This window comes from Anser anser, assembly GCF_964211835.1.
Source record: "Anser anser genome assembly, chromosome: 15".
NCBI lineage: Eukaryota > Metazoa > Chordata > Aves > Anseriformes > Anatidae > Anser > Anser anser.
Genome location: NC_139736.1, coordinates 12,670,802 through 12,692,959, shown reverse-complemented (window position 1 = coordinate 12,692,959; position 22,158 = coordinate 12,670,802). Strand labels below are relative to the sequence as shown.

The 22,158-nt window shown below is 57.2% G+C and overlaps 1 long non-coding RNA gene across 1 annotated transcript; it reads right to left on the bottom strand.

Moving 5' to 3' along the window:
• Positions 1-4,378: 4,378 nt before the first annotated feature.
• LOC310882207 lies at positions 4,379-21,935 on the bottom strand. Its single transcript, XR_014572846.1, has 2 exons — positions 21,734-21,935; positions 4,379-4,716 (listed from the first exon to the last, which is right to left on the bottom strand). It is a non-coding gene; the product is annotated as an uncharacterized lncRNA (long non-coding RNA).
• Positions 21,936-22,158: the final 223 nt, after the last annotated feature.

Here is a 22,158-nt window from a genome sequence, read left to right as displayed (position 1 = left end):
GTAGCAGAGGTGGATAATCAGACGGAGCAGTGGTACAGATCATCCAAAGCCCACGTGAGCTGAAGCATCGTACTGTAATTAGAGTACCATCCCTCCGAAAAGGGAAATAAAGTCATAAAGACATAAAGATGAAGGTAAAGGTGGTTATTTGCTGTGGTACAGCCAAGTATGAAATACGTGATCTGCCCTTGGACAACCCAGCACTCAGCAAATTAAAAGCTGGGCCTTCAGCAGCTCCTGCCTGGACGCGTGTGACCGCAGCTCCGGGGGACTCAGCACCACTCTCTTCGTGCGTGCTGGCAGGCCACCCCTGGCACTGCAACAAGCAAACAAACAAAAAGACCTCGTTCCTCAGCAGCCGAAATGAGCCATCCAAGATCAGGTGAGGGGCAGCGAGGCTTCTGGGGTCTCACGGGCACGGGACCCCTCGCCAGTGCTACCTCAGGGTAGGAAATCATTTCAGAAGGGCTGCCAGCACTGCTTGAAATTGACATCATGAGAGGGAGACAAAGCAGAGAAACTCACTCCCGAGCTAATCAGCAAGGCCCTTATTTTATCTCCAAATGTTCCTGTGTGCAGCCATTAAAACTGCGCAGCCAATATCCCAGAGACAATTCTCTTTGAACGGCCGCTTTGTCTGGTAACTTTATTTACACTTTTGATGCCAATGTTTATCCACTCTTTAAAAAGCTATTCAGAGTGTCTCCCAAATTAACTTCAGATGTGAGAGCAATGGGAACATTCCCTACATCATATTTCATACACTTTCGTGTTATTTAATTCTTGGAAACTCTTTTTTTTTTTTTAAATATAAAAATATTTTTTAAAAAATCTCCAAGGTTTTGGAGAGTATAACCTCTCCCTGTGTGGTCTGCAAAATCTGGCTGTAAAGCTTTTTCCTAAAGTTCACAAAGTCCATTATAAATCGTCTCCTTATCTTACTTATTAGGTTTCTGTTTTCACCGACATCCATCCTGGATAAGAAAATGCTCCAAAGGGCCTCCACCACCAGTGGGCCTGCACCAGTCCAGGGGGGGCTGGCATGGATGCCTGGAGGAGGTGGGGATGAGGTGGGATGGAAGGATGGAGCAGAAAGGGATGGGGCAGAACACAAAGATTAGATGATGAGTTGAGATGAGATGAAATGAGATGAGACAAGACGAGATGAGGATGCAACGCAACGATGACAGGACTTGTTTTTCCCCTTTTCACCTCAAACCTGCTCTCAGATTTCAGCCTTTTTTCCCCAGCGTGCCTTAGGAAAAAGAAACCACGACTGGCAGGGCTGACCTGGAGGGCTGGGCCATCAGGACTGCCCCGTATGGAGGCTGCTGCAGTGCCCAGCAGACTCGAGCACCCCCAGAGACACCTGCACCATCGGGGTGTGGAGCCAGCCCGTGTGCCCATGAAGGTCTGAGGGACGATGAGCCGGGGCTGGGGCTGGAGGAAGCACCCGCAGGACTCTCACCTACAGCCAGGACCAGTCTTTCCCATCCCCACCCTGCTGGCCCAGTACAGGTGAGGCCATAGGGAAGCAGGTTCCTTGCCAGGCCAGTGAAGACCCCTCACAGCCACATCCCACATCCCACATCCTATCCCGAGGGCTGCCCCAGAAACCGTGGCAGAGCTGGCAACGCTGCCGGCTCCCAGGCAGAAGGCCTCACGGCCAGGCCAGGCCTTGGGCTGCAGCTTTCCAGCTGCGAGGCGAGTTAGAAAGCCTCTTCCCAGGGGGGCAATTTTCAGAAGAATCCCGTAGACAGCTTGAGACAGCCTCCGAAACCACCCAGCACAGCTGAAAATCCTGTGCTAAGCTGCCTGCGTGCAGATACACCACCAGCTGCTGCTCGGCCCCCATGGCCGGCAGGCTCTCTCCCTCCCCACGGCCTGGCCCGTGAGGAGGAGGAGGAGGAAGGCGGCCGACGGACCACGGAGTGGATCTACAACTGGGGCTGCTCCCGCTGCCGGGCCAAGCCAGAGCGGTGTCCGATGAAAACCGCTCCATCTCCTGGGACGCTGCAGCTGCGAACAAACCTCTGGACAGGACTGAGAAGGACCTGATGACAGCAGAGGGCTTGGACAGGGAGGAGGGAACCCGAGACGTTGTATTATTTGGACTCATTAGCAAGCAAGGCTTCCATGCGGTTAACACCCGCCCTGCTCCAGCGCCAGGACCCAGTGTGCCAGACAAATCCATCCCTGGCCTAAAAAAGGGGCTGGGAAAACGGAGCGTGTCTTTATCACTGGCCCTGTAGCCCCAGCGAGGGTTTCCACAGGACCCCAGGAGGAGGCACGGCTGTGAAGTGTGCGCCGGGCCGCAGGACAGCGTCCCCCGGCCACCACCCGGTGCCGTTTGTCCCCGAGCACCTCACCCCAGGCACCTGGACAGGGACAGGGGGGGCATCCCCGGAGCAGCCGGGGCCGAAGGAGAAGCTGGAGGGAGGCAGGGGAGGCTGCACCCCTAATCCTGGCACGGCCCAGCCTCCAGGTGAGGCCGTGGGAAGGGTTTGTCACCTTTTCCTGATGACAGGGACACACGGAGGGTGGTACCGTGTCCTCCTGGCAGGCTCGGAGTCGTCCATTATTTATGGAGCACTTGGGGATGCTCAGAAGCAAGGCGCCACACAAGCATGAAATGTCATTACAAAGGATATGATTTAAGGCTGGAGAGGGCTGGGAGGGGAGGGGGATCCAGTTTGCATGGAAGACTATACAAAATAAATCCTGTCCGAAAGCCTCCCCGCCTCCGCAGCAGAGAGAGGAGCTGTATCAGCCGGCCTGTCTCTGCTGTGCTCTCCTTCTTCCTTTTAGAGGCATGAAGGGATTTTTTTGCTCATCTTTGTTGTGAGACTCACTGGTTCCCGCCAGCTGATCCACAGCCAAGGGGAACGTCAAGGGAGGGGGGACCGGAGGGATCCAGCTCTGCTCGGAGGTGGGACCTCGGCCACCACCTCCACCCGCAGCCGGGCCGCCAGCAGGCCGGGGGGCACCGTGGGGGCACAGCACGGCTACTGCTGGCCGCATGCACCAGCCAGGCAGGCGAAGGCACCATGGCATGTACTTCTTCCACCGGGAGAAGACACTTCAGGAAAGCTCTGGAAATCACGTTGCTCAAGCCCTCAGCTACCACAGATGCACGGATGGGAACCGTGCACGGGATGAGCTGACCAAAATCTGGTCATTGGAGAGTGACCTACGGCCCACCGCCTCAGCGGGGGGGAGCAGGGCAGGGACCCAGGCCGGCAGCTCACAGCGGTCCGGGCTCGCTCACACAGGGGCTGAGGGTGCCTTGTGCCAGGGTACAGCCCTGAGCTGCCACCGGAGTGGGAGCAAATTGAAAGGAGGCTCCACGCAGCAGGAAAATGTCCCCCAAGGCTTCTCTCCCTGTCTGGAAATGGAACAAGATGAGATTGCGGCCAGAAGGCTTTGCCAAAACTGTTACTTTTTTAATTTAAGGGAAATTTCAAAAGGAAGATTCCTTTTTCAGCTTCCCTGTGAATCCTCATCTCTCCCCCTCCAGGGCAGGTAAGCAGTGCAATAGTGTTTCCAAAGGAGGCATCTTCTTCTCCCCTTTCCCTTGCATTTTCTAGGAACGAGAAGAAAGGCAAGATAAATCTACAGGAAGGGGAAACCCATTTAAATGAATTAGCCTGGAGCAAAGTCATTGGGAAACGGTCTGTTAAATGAACAGACAATAGCTTGCTGTTCTTAAACTTCAACCCAAACCAGTCCTGAAGAGCTGGTGTGCCTGGGGAGAGCACGTCCCGCACGACCCTCGCCTACCCACGCGCTCTACACACCCTGATGCTTCCCCAGCCGAGCCTGGCAGCACTGGGCCAAGGAGCTGCATCTGGCCCAAGGCAGCGGCCCTGCAGCCGAGCTCCAGGGCCCCAGTTCCTCCCTGCCCCAACAAACGGGATCCCCCACAGTGCTTTTTCTCTGGAAGATGAACTCTCTCTTTTTCAAATCCGAGGTCATGGGTGGGAGGCAGATGGGGATTTCTGTGCCAACTGAAATTCAGACAGAAGAGGAGAACATCCCTTTTATCCCATCCTGTTAAACTCAGTGATGCTGCTTCAGCCTGCCGAGGCTCCATCATTCTCCCCATGCCACCAGCATGCAGCTGGGTGTCCAGCCACATCGGCCCCCGAGGCACTGGCTCACACTGACGCTTGGTCTCCCTCGCTCGGCGCAGGGAAGAGGAGCCCTTCTGCTGGGACAGTTGCCCCGAGCTCTGGCTTCCTCCACCAACTCAGAAGGCAGGCGAGAAGATTCAGCTCCAAGCCCAGATACCTCTGCGATTTGGCCTCAAGTCAAGCAAGACAAACTCTGGCCTGCAGGCAGCTTTAACGAGGAATTTTTGACCCAGACTCCCTAATTAGAAAAATAAGGGTATATTCGTGCAACGTATAAATATAAAACAAAGGTTGACTTTAAAGATTCAGGGTCTACAGAGCAACGAAACCAAGAGGCCCCAAAGTTTCCGAGTTCCTGTTGGCTTTGGAGAGAAGTCCATGTCTTGGGAAGTTTAGGCTTTTCCAGATCTTCAGGGTCTGCAAAACTTGTGTCAAGACTCTCCAGGGAGCAGCCTTGCTCCCACGATTTCCGGCATTTCCTAGTGCGGGAAGGTCTGGGAAGTACTGCAAGAACAGCCTTTCGCGAAGTATTTTGGCACCTTTGCTTCCAGCAGGGACGTAGAAAGTACAAAGGCTGCAAAACCTTAAAAAAAAATAAAGGCGAGGGAGGGGAATTAACCAAACGTTTTCAAATGTTAGCAAGTTTGACTTGGGGGCAGTTCAAGTTGGAGGTGAAAGTTGGGGCAAGGTGCTTATTCTCCGTGAATCAGAGCATCTGCCTGTATTTATCTCAGCAGTCGCACGGCGGAGCTGCAGAAAGCCCAGGCTGAGGACCAAGAGGCAGCCCAGGAGGGACGGGGACCTGACCAGAGCCCACACAGGGCAGCACGGGGCCAAGAGCTGAGCTTCACCCCATGTAGGATGCCGGAGCACGGACGGACAGCGGCAGCCCAAATAGCAAACAGCACAGTCCCCGGATGAGCTGGTTTCCATTTAAATGCCTAATTACGTGCCTCTGGCCACGCAGAGCATGCACTTCCCGCAGAGCTGGACGGAGACGCGTGCCCTCATGGCACTGCCCGTGGAGGCATCCCCGCCTGGAGCACACTGCCCCCGTCCACTGGAAACGGCAGCGGCAGTGCCAAGCCAAGGATGGGAACCGGGTGTTGGGAAAGTGCTCGTGGCTGGCACGGTCCCCCTCCCAGCAGCTCTGGGGAGTTTTGAAATTCTCCAACAATGGAAAATTCCTTCCTCTCTCCCTCTGAAAAAAAGAAAAAAAAAAAAAAAAGAAAAAAAAGAAAAGGCTTGCTTTGGGCAAACTGAAGGATTTTTGCTCCACTTCCGACTTTCCTTGATTTTTGACTTTTCCATTCTGCCTTAGACAAGATGACACAACAGCAAATTACAGTAAAGTGTCATTTCCTCCCAAACCTGTCCTGTTCTGAACCTGCTGAGTTGAGATATTCTGGCACTGAAAGACAAAAACGGAAAATAAGTCCCAAACCAAACCCCTGTCCAAGTAGCTTCCCAGAGCGCTTGGTTCCCAGCCAAACGGCTTGGTTGGACACAGCATCATCCCAGCGGCACCTTGCTGACCAGCTGCCCTTGCAGCCCTTCATTTCTGCCGAGATATCCCACTGCATCCATCCTTCTGCTGTGTAGCCGGAGTCTATGTTCTGATCTCCTCTAGATCCCTTAATTATCATACCTGCTGCATCACAGTTTTGGACACAAGGTTTTGAGGAACAGGCTTGCACACCTGTAGGAGATGACTGACGGAGCTTTAAGCCCACGTACAGACAGCAAAGGAGTCCTGACCCCCTGCTTGGCAGACCAGGATAAGGCAGGGATAAAAGCTGCTCGAGGTCCGAGTGGTGGCCTCATTGCTGCAGGAGCTCAGGCAGGAGCCAGCCCGTGCCAACGCCAGGATCTCTGCAGGACCTCTGCCACCCCCCCGGCGATGCCTGCTCAGTCTTCTGCTCCCTGGACAGTAGCACCCACGTCTTCAGAACACTTCTAACAGGGAGGAAAACAACATATGCAATCCAAATTACAGACACAAAGCCCAAACAAAGGCCATAAAACTATAATAATTAACAGAGCAAATAAGCTGAACACACATTAGGTTGCACATATTAGGTAATGACAAGTAGTTCACAATAACCACTTCTGAATGGACCTCACCCAATATGCATTTAATTAGGGCTTAATAAAGCAACAGCATGTTCTTAAAGGCCAATTAGAAACATATTCACTGAGGTTTAGAAGCTATGTAATAGATGCCTGTAGGAACCAGATACGTGCTGATTACATAGCTATTAATCCTCAATAAAGGGTCTAATAATCATTTTGTGCTTCAGGAGCAGGCAGCTGCTTTATTAAATCTTAATGAAACGCATACTTGGGAGCTCTCCTTCAAAGCCGGCCCGCGCTATGAAGATGGGCTTAGAAGTGGCAGTCTGCTGAGAGAAAAGACCCCCCCTCATCACCACCCCGTGACCGCTGGGCCGGTCAGGGCTGACTCTGCCCGGCAGCAGCCCCGTGGCAGCCAGGAAGGCAGCAGTGGGCTCCTGCTCTAGCGGGACTGAGACCACCAGCCTGGGAGCGCCCCGACACATTTCATCCCACACCAAACACTCGCATGGCGATCCACACAGCTCACACCAATGCTCCAGCACCACCCCGCATGCTCAGAAACCAGATCAGATGCCACACGAAGATGCCACCAGCCCCAGGAGCAGCTTGGCCACTTCTCCAAGAACTCGCCTCCTGCCTGGATTCACTGATGCCCACAAGGGAGCCAGACTGAAGCCATCTCCCACCACGTCCCTCAGGTCACTGGAAGAGGAGCTGCTCTGGTCTGGATCTTGTCTTGTTACATCTTGCCACGTAACCTGTAGGATCCAGTGTCGGAACTGGTCTGAAACCTGCCAACCCATTAAAAAGTCCCCACGGATACACACAGACAAGGCGTGCCCACACCTTTCCAACATGATTGCCTAGGAAAGCCAGAAAAATGACAAGATGAACTTAAAAACTGTGAGATTGCAAAATTTTTTTAATAAACAGCCGTCTGTTTCTTCACCTTCTGGTTTCTGAGCCCTCTGACTCATCATTTTGGGTTTTCCACAGTGGCTGGAAACTTTCCCTCGGCAGGCTGCAGCTCCAGCAAGAGCAACCCAGCGCTGGTGAAGCAGTCGCAGCGCAGCCGTACCTCATCCTGCACCGCCCAGCCCCGTGCAGGCACCGCTCACGGTGCCCACCTGCAACCCAGCCAGCGCCCCGTGAGCAGCAAAGCCCAAGCACTTCCCTTCATCCCGCGGGTCACGCATACGCTGCGACACACGTGTCCCAGGACGGGGATCCTGTCCCCTACCATGCCAGCAGTGCCAGCCCTGGGTGCCCGGTGCTTCATCCCCGTGGCATCACCGCAGGCTGTTGCAGCCCGTCTCCAGCCTGAGCTCTCAGCACGGCCATGCTCAGCATCCTGCACCTCTTCCCCTGCAGCCCAGGTGAGCCTGAGGGGACGTGGCTTCCCTGGCCCCAAAACTCCAAAACAGACGCTGCAATCTGCTGGGCACGTGGGGGGGTGCCCGGGGCAGCTCGGAGCAGGGAGCAGCTGGTTCGTGTTAGGTGCTGTCAGGCCTCGCTTCTCTGCAGATGGACAAAACGGCAACATCTCCAGTGTTATTAATTAATGTGTTTTCACAGAAAATGGAAACTTGTTTCCAACCTCAGGGACAAGTTAATCTGCTGCACAAATTGGGCCTAATATCAACACTGAGAGGGGGCAGGAGGCCGTGGAGACACCTAGTCTGGAGGGGAATTAAAGAGACAAGACATTTTGTTTTGCTGCTCTCCCGCGAAGAAAAGCCAGACCTGGCCGAGGTGCGGGCTGCACGCTCCCCGTGCCTGCCTGCCGTCGAGAACCGCTCAGCATCCTGCTGCCTCATGGGGACCGAGAGGCTCAGTGGGGGCACCCAGTGAGACCCCAGGTGTGAGATGAGGTCTGGGAGCTCCCCTCCTCCTCCTCCTCCGCCAGTAAAATACAACCTAGCCAGAGACACACACTTTTAAGCCTCTTCCCTACATGGGAGAACTGGGCCAGAGAAAGATAATCGGTGTGATGGCGACGGACTCCGGTTACATCAGGAGGGAGCCTTTGGCTGGTCATCTGTCCTTCCTGCGGGGACGAGCTGCTGCCCCAGGGCAGGTGGTTGGACTCCTCAGCCCCCAGTCTGATGAGCTCGGGGTCGGAGCTGAGGTGCCTACAGCAGGCACAGCCTCACCTCACTTCTGGGACACCCCACACAAGGGTTGCACTCTTATTCAGCCAAGCCTCGTCTGCCCACAGTGTTTCTGGTCAGCAGTTTTCTGGTGGAAAACACAGCTTCTGCAAAAGTAATGTTTTCCCCGCAAGAAAGCTCTGGTTTTCCCCCAAAGGCCAAGCCTCAGGCTTGTAGAGCTGAAGCAGAACAGTCTGAGGTCAGCTTGACATTCAGCATCCCCTGACCCACCTTGGCACCGCAGGTTGCTGCTGCGCACTACCAGTCCCACCCCAAGCGCCCCGGCCTGCAGGGAAGAAGTCCCTGTGCGGCTCGGTGCAGAGGCTGGAGCCTCCCGGCCAGCTCAAAGGGCACAGCCTGGAGCAGGGGATGTGCAAGTGAAGTTTGCTGAATTGAGAATTTCTGCCCTCTTTTTTTTTTTTCTTTCTGGAACTTTCCATCCCACAGAAGATTTTAACAAGTTGATTTTTCCAGCCTCTTGAGGACAAAAGCAAATTCTGTGACCTACGCTCAGGAAGAAGAGGCAAAAAAAAGGCAAGAAATAGATGAATTTTGTAGGGAGCTCACAGGGATACATTTCAATTCACCGCACAGGATTACATCAAAAGGCCTCTGCGGCCAGGGTTGGGTGTCCAGTATTGGCTGACTGTGGATGTTTAGGGAAAATAGAAGAGCTCAAGAGAGACCTTCCCAGCAGTAGCCGGCTATCCAGGACACCCAAATCACTGTGCTCGACAGCCACCCACTCACCAGCATTTCTCTGATCCCTTTCTGAATCACAGCCAACTGGAGGCATAAGGCCAGCCTTCCTGCTGGCCAGTCTAAACAGAAACTGCAGCTAAGGTGTTGCAGAGCATCACCGGCCAGCCCCGAGGGGACCCCTTCCAGGGGCAAAGAAACTTTGTCACACAGCCATTAGCTGCAAGAAATCCCCCAAACCCTCCCAAGCTCCTGCTTGCTGCCTCTGGTCTTGAAATAAACCTACCGCTGGTCTCCATTTCAGGTGGCCAGCTGTTCCTTATTTCTAGACCTATTTGCCTTTGACTAATTAATCAGCTCCAAATGTCTCTTCAGGCTTGGCCTGCCTGAACAGGAGGCCAGAAGTATGATGGCAGGACAGAGCTCACGCCGCAGGTGAGGGCCAGGACTGCCGACAGCAGTACCACGCGTGGTCCCTGCGGCTGCCGCTCAGCTCCCTGCAGCCAAACCCTGCGTTGCCCCAGGCTCAGGGCACGGGCAGGCAGCACACGGAGCACATTCAGCACACAGAGCACGCCGGTGCTGCTGGCCCTGCTGTGCTGACTCCCATCTCCGTCCCCCCGCAGGAGGAGGCAAGCATCGGCCCCACCACCACGTGTGACTGCACCTCGGCACGGCGGAACTGAAGTCTCAGGAAAAAATGGGATTAAAAGACCAAAGAAAAGCAAAGGAAGGATGATGCGCCCTGTGGAGCCAGACGCATGAAGGTCAGTTTTGCCTGCCCACGGCTGACACATCCTGAGCAGAGCTGCCTGTGCACAGAGCCAGCCATGGGGAAATATGAACTGGGCCTCGCATCCAGGCCCCCAGAGCCAGCGGCACTCCCAGCCCCAGCTGGAGGAGATGGGACCGGGGGCACTGCCAACACACCCAGGCTCTGCTGCTTCAGCTTGTGCTCAGACTCCCTTCCCCTTGGAAACCCTGAAAGGAACCAAATTTCTCTTTTATTACCTTGGATCTGATCTTCACAGAGAAGGTGCTTCGAGGCTGCCTGTGCCAGAACATTTACAAAGTTTCCCAGCAGAAGAATGAAGCAAAGCATGGGAAAGCTCTTTGATCTTTATGTGCCTGAAGTTTTGAGCCAGGGAAGCACTGACCATGAAGCTGCACTTCCCATCCAGGTTTGTGATCACTGCCCCTGGCAATGGCTCATCTTCCTCTGACGGCAGCCGAGAACCCTGCCGGAGAGGTCCCCCTGTAGCAGGCTGAGCACAGAGAGGTGCTGGGGACCGGAGCTCTGACCCCGACTCTGCTGCCTGCCTTAGGGAAGGGGACGTGTCTCAGGGCTTTGTTTTCCCCATGTGAAACGGAAGGGACATCTCCTGGTAAGCCTGTCCCAGCTCTCTGGGTGGGAAGCAGTAAGTGCAAGGTTCCTTGATACACAGCGCAGCTATTACAGGCAGCACAGGATGCTTCACCACCATCAAGCTTTGAGGACGGAGGATTCCAGCTGAACAACGGGCCTCTTGCTGTTTAGTCCCTTCTGAACAAGAAGAATCACTTGGGGTATTTAAATTGAAATCCAAATTTTGAAGATTCCATGGTACCGAGGAAGATTTTAGCACTGCGTTTGTCCAGCTCTGCTTTAAAACCCCATCTCTTCCATCGGTCAGTGATGGTTAACCTCCAGAAAGGAAACAGTTCCACTATTCAGCCAGTTCCAGGGGTGATGAGTGTCCTTGGTACAAGACTGTAAAATATACTGTGCACGGGAAAGCAGGACTGTCACCACAGCTGGAATTCAGGCCCCCCTTTAGGCTCTCCAACGCCCCACTGCAGCCTTCCCAAGTCTGCAGCACTGTCCTGGAAACTGGGTGATGGACAGACGTGAGCAGGCTGGGGACACAGGGAGAGTCTTCCTCTTGCAGAGGTTTTCAGGAACTTGGAAGTGTGGGGTCAGAAGCAGGCTAGGGGCAGAATAACACCCCGAGCAACACGGGCAGGCCTGAGTTGGTTGGGTTAGCCAAGTCACGAGATCTGAGTCTTGGTTTTGTCATGACGGTGGTGATTCCTGTCCCACAGCACAACCGCCACAAGGTTGTAGTCCCCCAACCGACATCTCCCTTTTTATTCAGCTTCCAAAGGTTAAGGGGTGCAAAGGTGGTTTCCTTGCACTGATGAGGGAAGAGGAAATGAACGGAGTGTTCAACTACCGGTGCGAAGATCCCATCCATCCCTCGTGCTGCTGCATGGCTTAGATCACCCCAAACAAGCAAGAACTCCAGCCCATCAGACCAGAAGCTCTCCCTGCAGTAGACATTTATGACACAGGGAAAACCTGTGGAGCCTCTCCCAGCACCAGAGCCCCAGCACCCTATCGGCACTCAGAGGGTCAGGCTCCCCCGATTCTTGCACCCACACACAGAGCAGCCCCTGGTCCCCTGCCCCTGGGAAATGGCTGTGGGGGGCCAACACCTGCAGGGACACCAAGCGAGCAGAAGCAAGGCTGAGGCAGCACCGCTGCTCCTGGCACTGCAGCAGAGACATCAGGCTGTTCCCACCAGTACGGAGGGATCGACCACAGTGCCTTGTGCATGGGCACGAGGCCTCCTGTGGCAGTCCCAGCCCCATCTCCACCGGGGTCACCCTGCTCCCGGCGCCTTGCAGGAGCAAGCCTGGCCAGCCTTGCTGCACCACGGCCACACTGCCAGCTATGCTCCAGCACTGCCTGCACTTAGGTTTTCAAGACCTCCTCCAGCAGATTGATTTGTTTGTGCTAGCTGAGTTGCTCAACAGGATGTGAGCTGCCTGGGCGGCAGATGCCCGGCACACAAACCTCCACCGAAGGACTGGCACCCTGTGGGCGTGGGGCTGGAGGCACGTAGCGAGCAGCAAGCCCTGCTCCCCGCTGGCGACACAAATGCTCCGTCCGCCCCCCTCCTGGCACAAAGAGCCCTCTTCTTCTCCAGGACATGAAAGGACCGACTCAAAGTTGTACCAAAAGTGCTCCCACGTTGCCGTTTCCCCACCTCCCCAAGGACAAGAGCAAAACACCCGTGAATCTGAGGCCTGTGGGCTCGTTGCACCAGTGACAGCTGCGGAGACCTGGGAGCCCTGGCTGGAGGTGAGGGGCGGCTGATGAACGAGGTGAGAGCGGCTCAGCAGATGGCTCCAAAGGCTGTGCTGCACTCAGGGGGTGTAGACAAAACACAGGGGTGAAGCCCAGATGTTTAACTTCAGCATCTGGATGTGATTCCTAAACAGAGACACTCACATCTGACCACGGTGACTGAAAATAAATGGTTTGTTTGACCTTCCCCATAGCCCACCCCGATATTTTCTGTGTCCCTCCTAAACATGCCACAGCTGCTCCCCCCTCTCCAGGACTGGCAGCACATCAGACAGGAGTTGTGCCTTCTGCCAGGGCAGAGCAGGGGACACGGAGGTGCCACCCACGGCCACCATCCTTCTGCCTCGCGCCCGCCCTGCTTTGAGCACCCTGGCAGCAAACCTTCAAGCGGCCAAAGGACACCAGTGCCATGTGCCCACCCTGCCCTCTTCATGGTCCCACCTGTTGGGTGCCTGCTCCTGCCCAAAAAGCCCGTGGAAACAGAGAGGGACACAACTGAGAACCCTATGGGTATGCAGAGGGAGCAGGCTGCTGCCAGGTCCCGCTTTCAGCCTGAGCAAAATGCAGTCCCAGCAGAGACCCGGAGCAGCCTGGGTGTGATGGCCCGAGCCCCCTTAGCTCACCCAGGCCCCGAGGGAGCATGAGACGGGTCCCATTTCACCACAGCTGCGTCCCATCGCCAGCAGCAGGTGAAACGAGAGCGGGTTTCGGAGCCAAGAGGAGACAAAGCTGCTCACCGTGCCGGGAGCACCGGCAGACCCCGCTCGCAGAGCTGGGGTCCCAGCGCGTGACTCCCAGCTAGGGCATCCCCTTCAGAGAGGATATCTGATCTGGGATCAGAGACACCACACGCCAAAGAATCCTCCACGCTCCTAGTAAGTGGAAATTGTAGGCGTTGGGTGGTGTTGAAGCTGACAATGAAGATAGTGATTACTGATGACGGGCAGTACCAATTAAGGCTAATCTGCCTAATGGCCAAGTCTGAGGGTAGTGCGTGTGAGTGATGGTGACAAGTGATGGCAGCTGGAGAGGCCACAGTGACCACAGAGATGTAAGACAATGCTGGTGGCACACAGAGCAAACAAGTGGTGACACAGTAATCTGTTACTTGGATTATTTGTAATACCGCAGACGCATCTGGCATTGAGCACACTTGGGTACTTTGCTTCTCCTGAAGGATCAAACAGGCAGCACTGATGGCTGTGGGCTGAGGGGATGGACACCTCCCTCTGGTGGCTTCCCATGCACAGCATGAGACGTTGTGGAGTGAGCGTTGGCCAGGCTTGGTTCGCTCCAGCACCCTCCAACTTGGCGAGAGCTGGGGAGAGCAGAAAGGGCCGTGCGGGACGAGTTTTGGCACAGGCCACCCTGGGAAGCCACCAGCCGTCACCCTAGGGATGGCCCACCACATCCTGCCACAGACCTGGGGCTTCCAAGGGGGGACGTTGAGGGACCGTCCCAGCACAGCGGGACCAGGACCTCAAAGCCCTGCTGGGTCCTGGCTGCCAGGTGACGGCCGCCCACCCCAGCACAGCCCTTTCAGAGGGAGCAGCCCGGCGCCAGCAGCACACAGGCCCATGAGCCGCCCGCCGAGGTGGCCATCCGACAGCAACAAGCCACGGCGGCCAGGCTGCTGGGGTGGCCAGCCCCCTGGGTGTACCACGGGATGCAGCCTCTGCCACAGGTTTCACTGGGGGCTCTGCAGCCACCCATATAGCCCAGCCCAGCCCCAGGGGTGCTGCAGGGGTCCCTGTCCCCTCCTGCGCCTGCCTTTGAGCTTCAGGCCCTGTCGGGAGGGATGGGGAGGTACCACACAGCAGAACCACTGGCGCGTCCCGCTGCCGGGAGGGCAGTGTGGGAAAGCCAAGCCGGCCTGTAGGGACAGGGTGATACTTCACATGGGTGAAAATACAGGGCAAAACACGTCAGCTCACTGAGATAAGAGCAGTCACACAAAGCAGGCACCATTCACAGAGCAATATGTTAATTGTCATCAAGCCTGGGAGCGTGACAAGGGCCAGCACCTCGTGCCCATCAGATTTATTCCCTGCCTGAGGTTAAAGCAGGACTCTACGAGCAGGCTGCCAAGGCCTGTGTGCACACAGGCATAATAAACTGAGCTCGTCAGATCAGCTGAAAGATGCCCAAGTATGACCACAGAGCCACTAGCGCTGGCGAGGTGCAATCGAGCGGCAGGACTGTGGCCTGAGACTGAAGCTCTGCGTCCCAGGACCTGCTTTCCGAGCTTGCCAGTTTAGGGCGCGATGGACTGATTTCGTAGGTGATGCCAGCAGGCATCCCCGTGCCGATGCCTCGCAGCAGAGGTGAGAGGCTCGGGCTGGGCCCAGCCCCAGAGCTGCCTCCAGCACCATCCATGTTCCAGGCAGGGCCCAGGGTCGGTGTGTGCCGGCACAGCAGCCAGGCCTGCTCCAGCACCGAGCTGCCCCACAGGAGAAGCCAGGATGAGGTGTGCCTCAGTCCCTGGCTCCACGAGCTGCTCTGCTGGGTTTGAGCTGAGGCTACAGCAGAGCTACAGTGCCCCCAGATGCTACCACGCAGACAACTGGTCCCTCCTGGGCCACGGCCTGGGCCCCCACCACGCACCTTGGTGACAGACGGCCGGGCTCTGCTGCCAGCGGGACCCCGCATTTCACTGCAGGGACGCACGCGGGCATCGCCAAGGAAGTGCTGAACGACCAGCCGCCAGACCTCGGGGGTTTCCCTGAGACAGGAGCTCTGCTCGTGCCAGGCCACGCTCCCCAGCACCCCCCCAGGGGCCTTCTCGGTCCCAGTGGTGAAGAAGCGCTGCCCCAACCCCCTGACAGGTCCGCGTGCGGGTGCGCCCACCAGACGCTGACAAACCCGGGGACATGGCCCACCCCCCGCACACTGATCTTATCACCGGCCTCGAGACTCCGTTGCATTCTTGTCTTGATTTTTAATTCGATCTGGTTTTAATTTGGGGGGATTACACTCTATCTTGCTCTGCAGCCCTTGATTAGCACGCGCACCAGCACACACGCACACACAGAATTGCCAGACTCAATCACACATGTTTGCTCAAGACCTCTTGGAAATCTTTGGATTTGGACCAACTTTTCTTTTCTTACATGCGTTTGTTGTAGTCCGATATTTATAGTTTACTTAAAATAAATGGCTCCTTATGTTTCCCACTTCCTGCTCCCGAGGGGAAGGTCTCGTGGGGTTGCTGTCTGTCTGCTGGGCTTTCTTCTTCTCTCTTTCCTCTACCTTTTGATATTTTTTTCCTCTTCCATAAACATTTTCTGAGCGGATTCTACACTTTCCAGATACTGCTGAGACTCGAACCAGGTTCTGCAGAGGACGTTTGCCTTTTCGGTGGTTCTGGTGATCCAGGTTGAAGCAGACAACACAATGCACCACGCGTGTAGGGCAGCCGTGCTGGGCCTCCGGGGAGCAAAACACTGAAGGAGAATGAGAGGAGGAAGAGGAGCAGGAGGAGGCAGGGTGGTCTCCAGGCCACGAGAGCCAAGCATGAATCCAGGAACAAGGGTGCAAGGACACGGCAGACAGATGCAGGGCTGCAGCAGGGGAGCAAGGGCTGGCTGCAGTCCCTGTGCCCCCCTGCTCTTGCAAGATCTCACCCGCAGCCCCCTCCAGCAGGGACCCTGTCCCCAGCCCAGCTCCGCACCCCTGGCTTGCAGGGCTCTGGCCCCTCCTGAGGATCCCCCCAGCCCCACTCCCACCCGAGCCAGCTCCAAGCAAGCTGCTCCCAGGGTGGCCTGGCCAAGACCTGAGTGTCCCCAAGGACAGAGATTCTGACCCCTCTTGAGGCCCCTACTCCAATATTTGACCACCCTCACGATGGCCTCACGATTTGTCCTTGCATTTACTGCGAATTTCCTTTGCTCCAGCTCATGCTGCTACCTCTCGCTCTCTCTCTTTGCACCTTCAAGAAAACCTTCCCCTTTCTTCCTCTCCTTCACCAGCTCCACTCCTGGGATCCCAAGAATCTGCAGAGCCACGGCCTGGGCACTGCGCTGGCTCGGTGCCCGCAGATGGGACATGCAGACGGAGCCAGCCTTGTGCTGCTCTCCTCTTGGACCAGATGCTCCCAGTTTTGTCCCCACATGGATGGACACATCCCGGGGACTGGGGCAGCCCAGGGGAGCTAGGTGCCCCATGCTTCGCCACAGCTGAGCAGGGGAGCATGCAACAAAGAGGAAAAGGGCCCCTGGCCCTCACTGTTGTGCCCCTGCAGGCTGCCCCCCTCCAAAGGCACAGGCAGGAGCTCAGGAGATCTGGGCAAGGAGCGACCCCCAAGGCAGCCCCTGGTGCCCTTCAGCAGCTCGGGGCATGAGCTTGCGGGGATGTTGCTCGAGTATCCCTGCTGACGGCAGGAGGACAGAGGGATTAAACCAATGTTTGTGTGGCCTTTTACTCCCAGCAGCCTCTTGGCAGCTCTCTCCATTGCTCGGGCCGATGAGTCCCATTTGTTTTGGAAGAGCTGTTTGTTTTCTAACCCTCTGCTGCAAACGGAACATTTCAGCTGCGAATGATCCGGCGCCTGCGTGTGCTGACACGGCGTCAGCTCCACGAGACGAGCGCAGAGGCAGCCACGGGGGCTGAGCGCTTTTGGGAAAAGGCACCAGAGCCGGCATGGCTCCTGCCCAGCCGGTGCCGTGGCCCCCAGGAGCCCACCCAAGCACACATACGGCAGCACCCCGGGGCCGCAAGGGGCTGCTCTGTGCGCGGGGCTGTGCCAGGATGGATTGGGGGCGGCGGGATGTCCCCCACCAGCACCCTGCCTCCTCCCGTCACTCATTCTCATGACGGTCTCTGGGGCTCCGCTTGGCCCTGCCTCCCCAGGGGCTGGCTACCTGCACGCACATAGGTGCAGAATCCGACAGCCACCCCCAGCTCCCCTCCAGCACCCTGCGGGACTCCTGGCTGCCGAAGGCTTCATCCAGGAGGACCCAGGGAAGCCCCTGTCTTTCTTCTCCAGACAGCACTGAGGGCATGCCGTCCAACACCAGAGCACTCAGTGGCACACAGCACCACGTGAGACTGGGCTGGTTCCATAGGATGCTTTGACCTCAGCTGGTTTTTTCCTTTTCTTTTGTCTTTCTCTCTTCTCTTCTCTTCTCTTCTCTTCTCTTCTCTTCTCTTCTCTTCTCTTCTCTTCTCTTCTCTTCTCTTCTCTTCTCTTCTCTTCTCTTCTCTTCTCTTCTCTTCTCTTCTCTTCTCTTCTCTTCTCTTCTCTTCTCTTCTCTTCTCTTCTCTTCTCTTCTCTTCTCTTCTCTTCTCTCCTCTCCTCTCCTCTCCTCTCCTCTCCTCTCCTCTCCTCTCCTCTCCTCTCCTCTCCTCTCCTCTCCTCTCCTCTCCTCTCCTCTCCTCTCCTCTCCTCTCCTCTCCTCTTCCTCCTCCTGCTCTTCCTCCTCCTCCTCCTCTTCCCCTTTTTCATTCTCTCCCTCCTTTCTGCTCCAGCTGTATGCAATCCATGCAAAGCACATTTGACTTTCACACACACGTTAATCATTTGCCAGCTCACTTTGTGAGCAGGGCTCCAGCACGTGAGCAGAGCACCACGGGGCTGGGGTGGGGGCTAGGAAGGGGGGGGCAGCAGTACAAGCCTCAGCTCCTGGTACCTCACAGCACTCGAAGCAATGTTGAGGCTGGGACCTGTGGCTGGGAAATGCTGGCAGATGTCCCTATGCAATGAGCAAAAAGCCTCCACAAAAGAAGCTCCTGCAGATAGCATCACAATGGGCTGAATTAAACTGCCTTGTCAAAATGCTCTCCGCCGGGAGGGGGGCCACCAACAGCCGCCGCCTTGGCAGTGCAGCCGGAGCAGCACCCAGCAGGCAGCTCTGCCCACCCGGCCTCTGCCCGGGATCGCTCTCCCCCAGCACAGCCCCGGCACCCCGCCGGCAATCTTCACATCGCTGCGGGTAAAACACCCTCAGAGCAAAAGAGGATTAACCTAGGAGAAAGGTGGCCTCAACTCTGGAGCTAGGAGCTCAGAGGGGCTCCTGGGTACACGGGGAAAGGAGCCGTGAGGGTGCTCCCTGACCAGCCCTCCCTGAGCGGGAGCTCTGCCCTGAAGCCGGTGGGAGGCCCTTGGGATGGGGAGACAACGGCGGGTCCTGCCCAGCCTGCAAGAACAGGCTGACAGCAAGCCCTGACCCTGAGAGCAGCACAGCAAGGGCCAGGCAGTATTTTCTAGAGTGTTTCGGGGCAAAGCTCCTGGGGTTCACGAAGGAGAAGGGCGGCTTGGTACCTGGATCACTGCAGAGGGCACATCTTTTCCCCAGGGAGGTCCAACAAGCTTTCAGGTCCCTCTTCCTTGGTCTCCATCAAGCCCCTTGTCTTTGCGCAGCCTCTGCCCTGCTCACATCAGTGCACCGCTCCTTGGCCCAGCAGCATGGGCAGCCTTTTGGGAAGCAGCAGAGCCCTGAGGAGGAGAACCTGTACCCCCGGACCGTGGCACCAGGGCAGCACCAGGCACAGGCACGGTGCTGCCAGCTCCCCTGGGCCCCAGCCCTCTCCGAAGGTCCCAGCCCTTGTCCTTCCTTCTCCCAGCACAAGGAGTCTTCAGAAATGGTGCAGAGCATCCACTTCGGAGAGGAGCTGCAGCCAGCAGCCTCGGGCGAGCCACAAGGATGCTGAGGCATTTCTGAGAGCGGGGGCAGGCCAGTGGGACCTGGCAGGCGATGAGACAGGAGGACAATACAACAGCCCATTTGTGCTCCCAGCTCCCAGCCCCCCTGCCCTGCCCCATGCCATAGTAAGGCTGGTATTCAGGAATTAATTGATGTAATTAAAGTGTGGCACGACTTTGCCACGGTCTCCAAACAGAGTGGCGGCGGGCCAGGGTCTGTGGGTGGAGGAGGAGCCTCCTGCGTGCTGTTCTCCATATAGAAAAAGGGCAGATCTTGGGCAGATCCAAGGCATGAAATTGGTATAAAGAGATTGTTGGGGAAGCATAACGGTGCTGGTCTTGCCACCACCAGCAGCTGCAGGGCGATAACTCATCGCAGCGAGCTGCTGTAGCCCATCCTGCCACGGCAGCACCTCTGACAGGAGGTGCTGGACCCAACACCACGCAGGGCCCGGGTCGTGCCCAGCTGGCTGGGCTCTGCGCTGGGTCCACACCACATCTCCTGAGCATGGGCAGGGCTCACATACGGGGCTGGGGGCTGCACGCGCAGGGTCCCCTCACCTCATCCCAGAGCACACATGACAGGACAGGGGCACCCTCCGGACTTCCCCTCTTCCCCTGCCCATTGCGAGAGGCAGCACAATTTAAGCAGTGACAGTAACAATATCCCGACACTGAGAGCACCCAGGGTGAGCGAACAGAGCCTGGCCCTGATTTCTGACTGCTTGCCCGTGCGGGAATAATTCTCCCACTGGGGTTCCAGTGTCAGAGGACTGCTGAGCCCTGGGCTAACCGCAGCACGCCAGCTGGAGCCCTCCCAGCTCCATCCCGGCCTGGCAAAGTTATTAGCAGCCCCCCTGGTGTTTTCAGCAGGCGGGGGAGAACTGAGCGCTGCAGCCTGGGGGGAGCGGGATCCCACGCAGGGCTCTGCGGCGAGCTGGTGACAGGGGACGCCTTGTTGTTAATGAGGTGCAGAAGAGGATGCAGACATCCGCCCCCTGCCTCCCCAAGGGCGCTGGCTCCACAGCCGCCCCGGCAGCTTTCCCTGGGTACTGGAGCAGCGGCAGACTGGCCCAGTGCTCCTCCGTGGCTCGGAGCCACTGCCCAACAGCTAGCCGGGGGAACAAGGCACCTGAAGGGGAGATGCTCCCAGCGGGGTGCCGGGGGTGTCCACCAGGCGGGGTGGCAGGGATGGCATCAGGTGCTGGCTGCACCGGAGCCCTCGCGCTTCCTCACGCCTCTGCGTACTCAGCACATCAGTGCCTGCCAAAGGGGTGCAGGTAGGGTGCCAGTCCGGAGCAGGCCTCTGTCCCTGCCTCCTCAGGAAATGGGCTGTGCTTTGGTTTCACCGGGGGAAGGAAGGTGGTGGCACATCCTCTCCTCCGAGGGGAACCGCCAGGCTGGGCACGTGCAAGCTCATTTCCAATGGGGACGCAGAGGGGTTAGTGCTGTCCACCTGCTGGCTTGGCTTCTCCAGCCGAGCAATCCACCCCGTGCAGACCTTGGGATCGCGAGCAGGATCACTGAGCCAGCAAGGCATCCGCATGGCTGCAGCCACTGGGCTCCCTGAGCCGAGACAGCAGCACCTCCTCACACCCCCTGAGCCCTTGCCCAGAGCAGCAGGAGCCGCCAGGACAGGCTCCCACCACCATGGTACAGGAAAAGAGAGTAGATGTGAGGCCAACCTCCGGAGCAGCCGATGGGAACCCAAACAGCCGCAGAGGGCCGGGGCTCTCCCCGTCCCTTCCTTTCCAAACCCCGGTGCGAATTCTCCTCCGAGCTGCCGCCAGAGCCGTGCACCAGCTCCTCTGCCTGCAGAAACCACAGCTCCCATGTCCTGCGCGCTCCAGCCCCTCGCATTTGCTCACCAGACACTGCGGCTTGGCCCATGCCCCACAGACTCCGCACGAGCGCGCCTGTGGCCCAGGGTAAACAAACAGCCTTTCCACGGGGGCCGTTGCCGCTTGCCACGGCAGCCGCCTCGGCTGGCCCGGCCACGCCAGCAGCACGGCTGCGAGGTTTAGCAAGGTCCACCCCTGTGGTCGCTGTGGGCTTGGCTGCAGGCGCTGCCTGCCACCAGGGCTGGCGGAGCGTAGGGCTGAAACAACAAACAAACAAGAAACATGCACAACTTGGCTAAGCCCGCACATTGGAAACAGAGATAAGCTGCTCCGAAAGGCGAATCCCAGCAAGGCAGCAGAGCTGGGTGGAAAGGGCAGCAGGGCTGCCACACGTGGGACAGGAGAGCGGCCAGCCCGGCACATGCCTGCTCCCACCCCTGGGTGCTGGGATGGGGAAGGTGGGAGAGAAGGAGAAGGAGAAGGAGAAGGAGAAGGAGAAGGAGAAGGAGAAGGAGAAGGAGAAGGAGAAGGAGAAGGAGAAGGAGAAGGAGAAGGAGAAGGAGAAGGAGAAGGAGAAGGAGAAGGAGAAGGAGAAGGAGAAGGAGAAGGAGAAGGAGAAGGAGAAGGAGAAGGAGAAGGAGAAGGAGAAGGAGAAGGAGAAGGAGAAGGAGCATCATGTCTCCAGTGCATTTCCCTAGGCAGCACTGGCTGTCAGGCTTCAGCCCACAGCAGGGCAGCATGGCCAGATCCTGGGGGGCAGAGCAAGCTGCACACCCCAGGGGTGGCAAGGACAGGGTGCAGGCAGGAGCTCTGCTGGCCTGGGCAGGCTTCGTCCACCGGCTGTGCGGTGCAGAAGCCAGCTGCAGTGCAGCAGGGCAGGAGGATGAGCCTGGCTGGGCTGGAGGGAGCAGCCCCATCTCCTCGCACTGCAGCCAGCTCCACCAGAGGCCGTGCAGACGAGCATGCACAGGGACAATGGCAAAAAGAAGGGCAGTAAATCATTAAGCTGCTGTGGCTGAGCTGTTAGAACCCATGCTAGAAGTCCCCAGGCACCTCAGACTCACCTGAGACTGCACAGTCGCTGAAGCCAGGGTCTCTGTACCCAGCTCACTGCACTCTCCCTTGCCCAAATACCTTCGTGCTACACCCTGGCAGGAGCAGCAGCCTCGTTACTTGGGCTCATTATGTTTTTCTAAACAACTGATCTCACAAGTGCAGTTTGGAGCAGAGTTTCTGCTGAGAAGCTGGGACTGGATTATTTCCACAGCCCTGATTCTTTGGAAACTGCTGAAACAGGCGAGAGAATAGTTCATGGTCCCCTTGAACGCACCCGACCTCCCTGGAGGAGCTGGCTGAGTTAGTGGTTTGAGCAGGAGAAGACTTGTGCTTTATTCCCGGTTCTGCCACTGACTCACTGGGTGGCTTTGAGTGAATCACTTCCCTTCGCCTGTGCTCTCAGCCGGGAAGTGCCAGCTGGGGCAGTGGCTGC